Consider the following 9,909-nt stretch of genomic DNA (forward strand, 5'->3'; position numbering starts at 1 on the left):
AAAAAACTCTAAAAATTCCAGAAGAACTACAGCAGTACACCTCCGACCAGATAAAACGGAGAGGCTGGTTCTTCTTGGAAAGAAACTTGACAGAGGTCAATGCTTCCTGGGTCAGTGAATTTTACTGTAACTATTTCAAGACTTCCCTGGATGCAGTGCACCTCAGAGGGAAACAGATTTTGGTTACTGAGGAAGCTATTGAGGACATCCTCCACCTTCAGCCTAAATCAGATCAGCCTGATGGCTACCAAAAGGCTGAAGAGGATATGAGATTTATGAGATTTGACTGGGATGCTGTCAAGCAGAGAATAGCCCTTGATCCTACTGTCCCATGGGTCATGGGAAAGAACACAGTGATGCCTAAGGGAATCAAGCTGATTTATCTGAATGATGAGGCTCGGCTCTGGCACCAGATTCTGAGCAACTATGTGATGCCAAGCACTCATGAGACAGAGCTGTCCGCTGCTATGATCACCCTCATCTGGTGTGTGATGGAGGGTAAGGACCTGTATCTTCCACGTTTCATCTGGTATTATATGGCCAAGGTCCATGTCAGAGGCACTCTCCCTTTCCCTTATCTGATCACCCAGCTCAGCCGTCGAGCTGACGTGCCTTGGGAGCTTGCTTATGAGAAGCCACCTGCTGCAGACTGCAAGAAGATTATCCCTCACAGTAGAAAGTTTTAGGCTTTAGGTTACAGACCCCCATTCCTCACCGCTTCTGATGAGACAGCCACACCTTCAGCTGCCCTTTCTTCATCCACGGCTGCACCAGCTACCACCACTGCACCTCCACCTGCCTCAGAGCCCATTTACCACCTCGTGCACCACCTATTTTAGTAGCTAGACCAGATGGAGCATCGCAACCAGCGGTGATATGAGAGATCTGAGCGTCGCAACAAGTGATGCTATGAGCATTTAAAGTTGTTGCTCCGCACTGGTCACCATGACATTCCCTCTGAGCCTGACACACCATCAGAGCCATCTGAGGAGAAGGCGGACGAGCATGAGGAGGAGACACATGCACAGAGAGAGGCTGAGTAGGCAGGACCAGAGCAGATTGTGCCACATCATGAGGAGCCACACCAGATCCAGGCCGCAGACCCGGAGATTCCTCTACAGTCAGCGCCTCCACTGCATCAGACAGATCCTCCTACACTTATCCAGCCTGCAGACCCTCAGGCCACGACAGATACTCCAGCAGCCCATCCTTCCGGTGATGACACTTCTTCACACCCAGCTTGAGTGAGCATCGAGGACGATGCTATCTTTTAAGTGTGGGGAGGTTGCCATCCCTGGCTTATCTTTTTGGTGAACCACTACAGACTCTTCTATCTTATTTTGTTTATTTTTTTGTATTTTTTTATTTTTATTTTTATTTTTCAGCACTTGCACATTGTTCTTTTGCTGTATTTTTACTTTATTTCCACATTTTGTACTTTAGTTTATATCTTAGACATTTAGTTTAGTTTGCAATTCTAAACTTATTAGTTATAGAATATGTGGATTACTTAGTATAGTTTACCCTTTTAGCATATAATAGTTTGGTTTAATTGAAAATAAAAGGAGTAAACTAGAAACTTTAGTAAATTAAAACAATCCACACACCTTGTATATATATCATTACATGTTAGTTAGTTAACAACATTTCTTCAAGGAGGAACACTAAGATTTTAAGGACCACCCTAAGATTTACATTGAGAATAATGGGAACTCTTGATTTCTACTTGCATGACATACATAACTGATATATGATTTTTGAGCTAGAGAACACACAGCCTGTAAGTTTTGAGCTTAATTGTATGGTTACATTCAAACCATGAATTTCATTCCTGTGTGTTTTGCCCTTCTTTTTTCATTCTGGTGTTCTTTACTTTGTTTTAATCTATATGTCCAATATAGAATATAGATACATACCAAGAGATGATTGAGGCCATCGTTTGAAATTTTTCCTCACTTATCCCAATTTAGCCTACCTTTTACATCACCCTTGTTAGCCCCTTTGAGCTTCTTAAATCCCCTCTTGTTCTATAACCACATTACTAGCCTTAAGCAGAAAAACAAAATAAAAATCCCAAGTTGAATCCTTTGGTTAGTTTAAGGTAGATATTGTATATTATTTAAGTGTGAAAAATTTTTATGGGAACATGGGATGATAGAAACAAAGTAGGGATTTAAAATGAATAAGTTATTTCAGGAATTTGGGAAGCATGCTCATGTGAAATCAAAATAACTAACTTACCATGTGTAAAAAAAATAAAAAATAAAAAAATATTTTCAGTACTTAAATAAGGGGATACAAAAATTCCCCAATTGCAAAATAAAAAAAGAATCAATGCACATGGGACAAAATTTCAAAATTAAAATTAATGCATGAGCTTGTAATACAAAGTGGGAAAATTTGGGTAAATAGGTTAAGGAACTTTAATTTATATATAAAGTATGTTTGTTAGGTGAGATCTTAGACTAATCAAGGATTCACTTTGTTAGCTCACTTAGCCTTATACATATACCCTTACCTTTACCTTGGCCCCATTACAACCATGAAAAAGACCTCATGATTTTTGTATGTCTGTATTCCATAATTGTTGATTGGTTAGATGAAGAACAAAGTTTTAGAAAGCAAGGATAGAAAAAGAATAGAGTGATTAACCCAATAAACACTGAGTGACTAGAGAGTAAACACAAAATCTAGTGAGGGTTCAATAGCTCATCACCATATATCTCTGCTTAATTGTTAATTGTCTTGCAAGTTTGTGAAATACTTTTACCCATCTCAATTGTAAAATTGCTTTAACATTATCTAGGGTTAGGCTATGCATATATGATTCCTTGAGGATATGAATTAATTTACCTACATGTAAGCTTTATATACAAGTGAATAATAACTAAAATTGCATGACTCATTTAGGTAGCTTGCATTTAGAATAGAATGCATTGCATGAGATTCCACCATTCTAACTTTACCCCTTCTCTTGGATTTAGCATGAGGACATGCTATTGTTTAAGTGTGGGGAGGTTGATAAACCCATATTTTATGATGTATTTTGTGCTCAATTTAAGTGATTTATTCAATCCTTTACCCACTTATTCATGTAAATTGCATGGTTTTACTTTCCCTTCCTTATTATGTGATATATGTGAAAAACATGTTTCCTATGCTTTAAACATATTAATTTAATTACCCTTTATTACCATTCAATGCTGTGATTTGTGTGTTAAGTATTTTCAGATCTCCTAAGGCAGGAATGGCTTAGAGGACAGAAAAGAAACATACAAAAATGGAAGGAAAGCATAAAATGGAGTTTTGAAGAAAAGGGCAGTGACGCAAACGCATGGACGATGCGACCGCGTGCCTAGCGCAAAAAGGCATCGACGCGAACGCGTGACTTACGCGGACGCGTGCCTCGAGCAAAACGCAAATGACGCGTACGCATGACCGAAGCGAACGCATGACAAGGAAAACTCTCCAGATGACGCGACCGCATGACCTACGCAGACGCGTGACAGACGCCACGTGCAGAAACTGTAGAAAACACCCCTAGTGATTTCTGAAACCCTTTTGGCCCAGATCCAAGTCCAGAAAACACATATTAGAGGTTATAAAGTGGAGGAATGCATCCATTCATAAAGAGGCCTTCTATTATTCACTTTTCATAATTTAGATGTAGTTTTTAGAGAGAGAGAGGTTCTCTCCTCTCTCTTAGGTTTTAGGATTAGGATTCCTCTTAAAGGATTTAGGATTTCAACTCTTTATCAGGTTCAATATTCCTTTTATATTTTTATTTACTCTAATGCTTTTATTCGTATCTGACTTATGTTACCAATTTGGCTTATGAACTCTTTATGTTTAGATTGATTTTCTTTTATTAATGCAATTGAGGTATTTCAGATTTATGATTCTTATTTAGCTTTTTTTATATTCTTGGCTTTAATTGATTAATTGGAGACTCTTGAGTTATCAAACTCATCGTGATTGATAATTGTTATTTTTGCTAATTGAATTGAATTTTAATAACTCTAGCTCTTTCTTAGGAATTGGCTAGGACCCGAGGATCAAACTAATTAGTCTACTTGACTTTCCTTTGCTTTAGTAAAGGTTAACCAAGTGGGATTAGAACTCAATTCTCATAACCATCGATAAGGATAACTAGGATAGGACTTCCAAATTCTCATATCTTGCCAAGAGTTTTATTAATTATTAATTTATTTTTCTTACCAATTAAATTACCTGTTCTTTACTTTCAAAACCCCCAATTTACAAGACTCATAACCAATAATAAGAACACCTCCCTGCAATCCCTTGAGAAGACGACCCGAGGTTTAAATACTTCGGTTATCAATTTTAAAGGGGCTTGTTAATTGTGACAACCAAACGTTTGTACGAAAGGATTTTCTGTTGGTTTAGGAGCTATACTTACAACGCGATTATATTTGTGAATTTCTTTACCGATAGAAAATCTGATTGTCATTCATTAATGTCACACTGATTCACTCACTCAATTCTAGTAATTAGTACCTCATTCCAACAATGTATTCTTCCTTGCTTTTGTTTTCTCATCTTATGGTGTTATATTTTTGTTTTTCAGGAATGATGCACCACAAGCAAAAAGGGAAGCGGAAGAAAGAACACGCAACAACCAGTTGACCTACCAGCTGAAGTTGGCAATCCGGAGAGTCGTCGTACCCCCTTGCTCATCTTTGAGTGCACCGAGGACGGTGCAAACTTTTAAGTGTGGGGAGGTCGTCCACCCGGTCGGTGATTTTGGGTGACGAATTTCTAATCCCAACACTTATGCATTTTGCATTTCATTTTTATTAGGTTTTTTGGATTTTTGCTTTCATTTTTCTTATTTTTGCATATATATACACAATAAGCTTAGTCAAAATAATAAGATTTTTCAAGAATTCTATCTATAGGGCACCAATTGATTTGAGTGAAAACTTTTCATGAAACTTGCTTGAATCATATATATATTGTGGAACATGATTTTTGGGCTAAGAACACAAGCAAGTGAGACTTGAGCCTAATAGTGTGGTTACATCTTATAACCACTTATTTTCCTTCTTGTGTGCAATTATTCTCTTTCTATGATTGTAATCTTTGATTTGTTTGATTCTTTATGTCCATTATTTTATGTATTCATGCATTTATATGATTGAGGCCATCATTTCATTAGCTCACTTACCCAAAAAGCCTTACCTTTTATCTTCCTTTGTTAGCTAATTTGAGCCTACGATTTACCCACTTGTTCTTAATTTAGCACATTACAAGCCTTAAAGCGAAAAAAAATAAATGTCCTCAATTTGGATCTTTGATTAGCTTAGGCTAGTGTGTGTGTATCATTCAAGAGTGGGAAACTTGGGACATTAGTTGAATAAAAAGGGTAGTTTGTATTTTTGTTGTAAATATTGGGAATTCGATACATGCTCATGTGTTAATTAAATGTAAAACCATATGCATCGATACTTTTGTATAAACTTTATTGCGAAAAAGAAAAAAAATGAGAAAATAAAAAGAAAGAAAAAAATATATATGTAGATATCAAAAGAAAAAAATAGAAAGAAAAGAAAAAGAAAAGTAATAAAAAGGGGACAAAATGCCCCAAGTGAAGCTCAATAAAATCAATGCATATGTGTTGTGATCAAGGAAAAAATGCATGAGTGTGTGAAAAAGTGAAAAATGGGTAGTTAGGTCAGAACTTAATTGTATAGGATGTCATAGGTTAGGTGGGAAGTTTAAGCTTATCAAAGATTCAAATTTCAAGTTCACTTAACCAAATATGCATCCTACCTTAACCCTAGTCCCATTACAACCTATGAAAAGACCTCATGATATATGTATGCATGCATGAAATAAATATTGATTGTTAGATAAAAAATAAATCTTGAAAAGTATGATTAGGAGGGAATTGAGAGAATCAACCCTAAACACTTGAGCGAATAGAGTGCAAACACATCCGGTGAGGGTTTGATGCTCAATTACATGTTTTCACCTACAATCATCTCTTCATGCAAGTTTGTAAAAATATTCAATAGCTCAATTCAATTGTGGTTTGGCATGGTTGCTAGTCCTAGACCCTTGTGCATATATGCCTCTTGGGAATTGACTTATTTTGACCAAGCGATTACATTCATGTAGATAGTTGCATATAGGTAGATTGCATTTAGTTAGTTTCCATTGAATAAATGCCATACCCTTACTTCATTCTTGGTTTAAGCATGAGGACATGCTTGGCTTAAGTGTGGGGAGGTTGATAAACCGCATTTGTAGGGTTTATCTTGTGCCTAATTTAGGGGATTTTATGACCTTTTACCTACATTTATTCAATGAAATAGCATGGTTTCATGGTTGCCTCCTTATTTGTGCTTAGATGTGAAAACATGCTCTCTAGGTCCTTAATTAGCTAAATTCAATTCACCTTTGATTCCACTAGATACATTGATTTGTTTGTGATTTCAGGTTGAAAAGGCTAGGAAGGATCAAAGGAGTGAAGAGGAAAGCATGCAAAATGGAGAACACATGGAAAAAGCCAAAGAATTGGATATGTCCATCCACGCGCACGTGCACTGTACGCGCATGTTTGGATCGCGAAACCACAAGGGACGTGCACGCGCGCCGTGCGCGTACGCATCGATGGTCACACATGATTTTTTTAATAGAAAACGTGCCCAGCGATTTTGAGGAGCTGTGGGGCCCAGTTTACAACCAACTTTGGTGCCAAGATTCATTTAAAAGGACCAAGGATTGAAGGGAATCATCATCTAGCATCATTTACACACATTAGGATTAGTTTTAGTTAGTTTTAGAGAGAGAAGCTCTCACTTCTCTCTAGAATTAGGAGTAGGTTTAGTTCAATAATCTTAGATCTAGGTTTCAATTCATGTTTTCATCTACTTCCACCTTTCAATTCCTTGCTTCTACATCTTGTTCTTCTATTCTTTTGTTGTAATTTCCTTTATATTGTTTCTATGTTTTGTTGTAGATCTACTCTTGTTCCTTCTCTTTTCTTTCAATTCAAGTTGAGGTAATTCATAATAATTGTATTTTTTTTTATTGCTTTTGTTAATTCTTGCAATAATTGTTGTTAGATTTCATTCTTGTTATAGATTTACCATGCTTTCCTTTCATACCTTCCAAGTGTTTGTCAAAATGCTTGAGAAGATGTTAGAGTAGATTTTAGTATTCTTGGCTTGGGAAGGTAACTTAGGAACTCTTGAGTTACTAATGTCCAAGTGATTGATGATTGGAAGCCATTAACGCTAGCTCTCACTAATTGATTTGGTGGAGAACTAGGACTTATGGACTTAGATTGACATAGCTCATTTGAATTTCCTTTATTAGTTAGAGGATGACTTAATGGGGTTGATCCTTGCCAATTCTCATGTTGTGGTTAGTGATTAGGATAGAGATCCTTGATCACCAAACCTTGCCAAGACCTTTTTGTTATTTGAATTTCATTGTCATTTACTTTTCATGTTTCTCATCCAAAAACCCCAAAACAACTCATAACCAATAACAAGACACTTTGTTGCAATTCCTAGGGAGAACAACCCGAGGTTTAAATACTTCGGTTTATAGATTTTAGGGGTTTGTACTAGTGACAAACAAATTTTTGTATGAAAGGATTAGTGTTGGTTTAGAAACTATACTTGCAACGAGAATTCATTTGTGAATTCTAGACCGTCAAAAGTCCTCTCATCAAAGCTCCCCCTTCTCTCTAGAACCTAGGGTTTTTAGTTTAATTTCCTTGTAATTTCTATGTTTAATTCTTGTTTTGATCTAGTTTATTCTACCTTTCTTTACTTTATTGTCTTAATCTCTTTAGTTTATCATGTTAATTTCTCATTTTGTTACTTTTTATCCTTATGAATACACTTGTCATTTTAATTTACATTTAATGCAATTTATGTTTTCATGTCATTTATTGCTTTATTGAGTTGCTATCTTTGATTTTCTTTCTTTTGGTAGTTGTAGAATTTATTATTTCTTGTCATTTTATCATGCTTTCTTTACATGCCCACCAAGTGTTTGACAAAATGCTTGGTTGGGTTTTTACTTAATTTTTCTCACTCTTGGTAGGGAATTTGGGTGTTTGGCTGAACTTGAGTGGTGGATGTCCATTCCACATTGTGTGAGGGTTGTTAATTAATTTGGTTTCCCTTGACTCTAAGTGACCCACTAGTTTTGACTTAGGACTTAAGGATTGAAATTAATTATGCTTAGTTGACTTATCCTCAATGTAGGGTTGATTAATTGGGATTAATTCACACACAATTACCATGTTTATGGTCCACAACTAGGAGAGGGATCCTTAATTACCCACTTTTTGCCAAGAGACCTTCTTAGCATTTAATCCCCTTTTCTTGTTTTAATTGCTTTGACTCTTAATTTCTTGCATGCTAAGTTACCTTTTTGCACTTTAATTTCTTTCCATTTACATTGCTTGCTCTCTCTTGCATTCACAACCCCCAATTCCCTCATAGCCAATAACATGACATTTCATTGTAATTCCTAGGGAAGACGACCCGAGGTTGATTTACTCTTGATCTCGGTTTATATCTTGTATTGAATTTATTATTTGATTGATGTTCATTTGTTGGGTTTGGACTATACTTGCAACGGACAAATTCTACTTTTAGTGTGAAAATCCAAACCCGTGCATTTGGGCTTTGTCAGGCATCTTGGTGCTTTTGCATCGCCTTGATTAATTCCTCTTCTTGTTCTTGACTAAGGGCAGAATTGATGATCACTGGGTAACTTCCATCACTTCCAAAGTATGCATACGTGAGAGTAGGAGGCAGTGCTTTCAGCTCCAGTTTGGGTGCTTCTTTATCCTTTTTTCTCTTCTCCAATGTGCTTGGAATAGACACTTCAGCTGAGTTGCCATCAGGAACTTCAATATTTAACATGGAATCACCCTCTGTCAATCCTTTAAGTGCTTCTTCAAAGGTCTCTTGCACCACAGTTTCCACTGCATCTAGCCTCATACACTCTCCTAGTGATTCTGGTGGATAGCTCGTGGCCTTGAATACATTGAATACCATTTTCTCATCATGTAGCCTAAGGGTAAGTTCACCCTTTTGGACATCAATGATGGCTCCAGCAGTAGCTAAAAATGGCCTCCCAAAAATTATTGAAGCCTTAGCTTCTTCCTCCATATCCAATACCACAAAGTCAGCAGGGAAGATAAAGTCTCCCACTTTCACTAACAAGTCCTCTACTATTCCATGAGGGAATTTGAATGACCGATCTGCTAATTGGAGGGCCATTCTTGGTGGTTTGGCTTCCTCAATCTTCATTCTTTTCATCATTGTTAAGGACATCAAATTTATACTACCTCCCAAGTCACATAAGGCTTTTTCAACTATTATTTCCCCTATGATGCAGAGAATTTGGAAGCTTCCTGGGTCCTTCAATTTTTGAGGCAGCTTGTGTTGGATGATAGCACTATATTTCTCAGTTAATACCACAGTTTCATCATTCCTCCAACTTCTCTTCTTGGTCATCAATTCCTTCAGAAACTTAGCATAGAGTGGCATTTGTTCTAGTGCTTCTGCAAAGGGGATGTTGATCTGAAGTTTCTTGAAAATATCCAAAATTTGGAGAATTAGCTGTCCTTTGCATTCTTTATTAGGCGCTGAGGGTAAGGAACCTTTGGGACATATGGCCTTAGAACTTCTTTCTCTTCTGATGGGTTGGGAGCAAGTTTGTGCTTCTTCCTTGGCGTTTGAACTGCCCTCTTCCTTCTCTTCTTGAGTCTCCCTTGGAGTCTCTTTCAATTCCTTTCTGCTTCTGAGGGTAATAGCCTTACATTCCTCTTTTGAAATTGTCATGGTGGCATTACCTGAACTGTGGCCAGGAACTTGCTTGGACAAGTATCCAATTTGTGCTTCAAGTTTCTAAGTG

This window comes from Arachis hypogaea, chromosome 18, assembly GCF_003086295.3.
Source record: "Arachis hypogaea cultivar Tifrunner chromosome 18, arahy.Tifrunner.gnm2.J5K5, whole genome shotgun sequence".
Lineage (NCBI taxonomy): Eukaryota > Viridiplantae > Streptophyta > Magnoliopsida > Fabales > Fabaceae > Arachis > Arachis hypogaea.